At 45.5% G+C, this 2,500-nt stretch overlaps 1 protein-coding gene across 6 annotated transcripts in view; it reads right to left on the reverse strand.

Moving 5' to 3' along the window:
* Positions 1-2,500, reverse strand: part of LOC147020621 (nesprin-1-like) — a 464,443-nt gene that overhangs the window by 309,424 nt on the left and 152,519 nt on the right. The gene's annotated exons all lie outside the window — the stretch shown is intronic.

A 2,500-nucleotide genomic window follows, 5' to 3' on the forward strand; every position in this document is an offset into this window, starting at 1 on the left:
TTTTTAGCACATACGGCCCCGCACTAGTCTATCTATAATTCCAGCAATCTCTGTGTGTGTGTGTGTGTGTGTGTGTGTGTGTGTGTGTGTGTGTGTGTGTGTGTGTGTGTGTGTGTGTCTGTGACCGGTGTTTCTCGACAACCACTGGTCCGATCTAATTGAAAGTTGCCAGGTATATTGCTGGGGACCTGAGGATGTGCCTTTTCAAGGATTGATATTAATCGGGCGAGTGCTTCCTAAGTTATGGACATTTATTTACCAACCAATGACAGGAACCGTTGCTGCGGCCATTTTTTATCAGCCAATGACAGGAAGCGTTGCTGTGTAGGCGTGGTCGATGGGGAAGAGAAACTCAGCCGCGTTCGCCATTACGGGTTTTTTCTCTTCTCTTCTATTTGTGTTTTTCCTTGCGAAAAGGCAAAATACGTTGGCGCTAATTGAATCATTGGCCATTAAAACTAATAATTTATCAAAACGTTGGCAGATGCAGCAGCCTCCGCATTCTTGCCCTGGACGAGGGAACAAAGAAGAAGCACCGTTTCCTCAGCGATGTTGTTTATGAAGAGGTGCTAACGAGATAAAGTTGTGTACAATGTACATGGAGACCATTTTTATTATTATTTATTTATTGAAGAAAAATTGTTCCGAAAATAATTTATCAAAAAAAGTGCACAACTTCTTTTTGTTTCCAATTGTCAAAACGGTGTGGCCTTTGGAAGTGTTAAGGAATTCAGCTCTACTCAACCTGCTTGCCAAAGAAATACATCTCAATTTGGTGGTAAAAACGATTCACAACGACGGGTTTCCTTACTCATTGCTCTGCAGTCTGCATTCAACCCCTTCATTTGTCATCTCATTGACCTCATTTCATCTATCTATAATTCCAGCCATCTCTGTGTGTTTGTCTGTGTGTGTGTGTTTTTGTGTCTGTGTGTGTGTGTCTGTGTGTGTCTGTGTGTCTGTCTGTGTGTCTGTCTGTCTGTGTGTGTGTCTGTCTGTGTGTCTGTGTCTGTGTGTCTGTGACCGCTGTTTCCCGACAAGCACTGGTCCGATCTAATTGAAAATTGCCAGCTATATTGCTGGGGACCTGAGTATGTGCCTTTTCAAGATTTGATATTAATCGGACGAGTGATTCACAAGTTATGGCCATTTATTTACCAACCAATGACAGGACATGTGCTGCGTAGGCATGGCTGCATAGGCCGGTGCGCGGCCGGGCCGACGATGACGTCACGTGCCGTGCCGATTACTTTGGGGATCAATCGGTGCCTTAGTTACCGTGGTGTAGGAGTGCCAATGGTAAATGGCAGCGAATGTCATGGCAAGCAAAGACAGGGAGGTAAACTTGATTTTAATGTGGATTTTAATTAACTATGTGTGTGTAAGTATCACAGCAGTTGTGACTTCAATGCAAGCGATAATTCGTGGAATACATGTGAACATTCCGTACAAGCACGCACTACTTCCGGATGATGACTTAATGTATTCTAATAATTTCTCGATTTCTTATGCGCATTTATAGATAAACACAATGCCCCAATCCAGTCGTCGTTTACGAGAGCGAAGGAACGGCTTGTGTTGTTGTTTCTGGCTCACGGTTTGAAATTTTTTTTAGGGGGGGGGGGTTTGCACGTACGGGCACGCAAGAGCGAAGGAACGGCCTGTGTGATTGTTTCTGGCTCGCGGATTGAAAGTTTTTTATTTCTATTTTTTGGTTTGCACATACGGCCACGCGAGAGCGCAGGAACAGCCTGTGTGGTTGTTTCTCGCTCGTGGTTTGAGTTTTTTTTATTTTTTTTTGCACGTATGGCCACGCACGTACGGGCACGCGAGAGCGAAGGAACGGCCTGTGTATTTGTTTCTCGCTCGTGGTTTGAAAGTTTTTTTCATTTTTTTTTCCCCACGTATGGCCATGCACGTACGGCCACGCACGTACGGGCACGTGAGAGCGAATGAACGGCCTGTGTGGTTGTTGTTTCTGGCACGCGGTTTGAAAGTTTTTTTTTGTTTGTTTGCACGTACGGCCACGCACCTACGGGCATGCACTAGTATCTATAATTCCAGCAATCTCTGTGTGTCTGTGTTTCTGTCTGTGTGTCTGTGTTTCTGTCTGTGTGTCTGCGACCGCCGTTTCTCGACAACCACTGGTCCGATCTAATTGAAACTTGCCACGAATATTGCTGGGGACCTGTGGATGTGCCTTTTCAAGGTTTGATATTAATCGGACAAGCGGTTCCCAAGTTACGGCCATTTATTTGCCAACCAATGACAGGACACGGTGCTATGACATCACGATTGACGTCACAATTCTTTTTTTTTTCTTCTTTTTTTTGCACATACGGCCACACACGTATGGCCACGCACCTACGGGCACGCACCTACGGGCACGCACCTACGGGCACGCACCTACGAGCACACACATGCGAAGGAACGGCATGTGTGGTTGTTTCTGGAACGTGGTTTGAAAGTTTTTTTGGTTTTTTTTGCACGTACGGCCACG

This window comes from Eptatretus burgeri, chromosome 9, assembly GCF_056783735.1.
Source record: "Eptatretus burgeri isolate ZD-2024b chromosome 9, Ebu_testis_v1, whole genome shotgun sequence".
Lineage (NCBI taxonomy): Eukaryota > Metazoa > Chordata > Myxini > Myxiniformes > Myxinidae > Eptatretus > Eptatretus burgeri.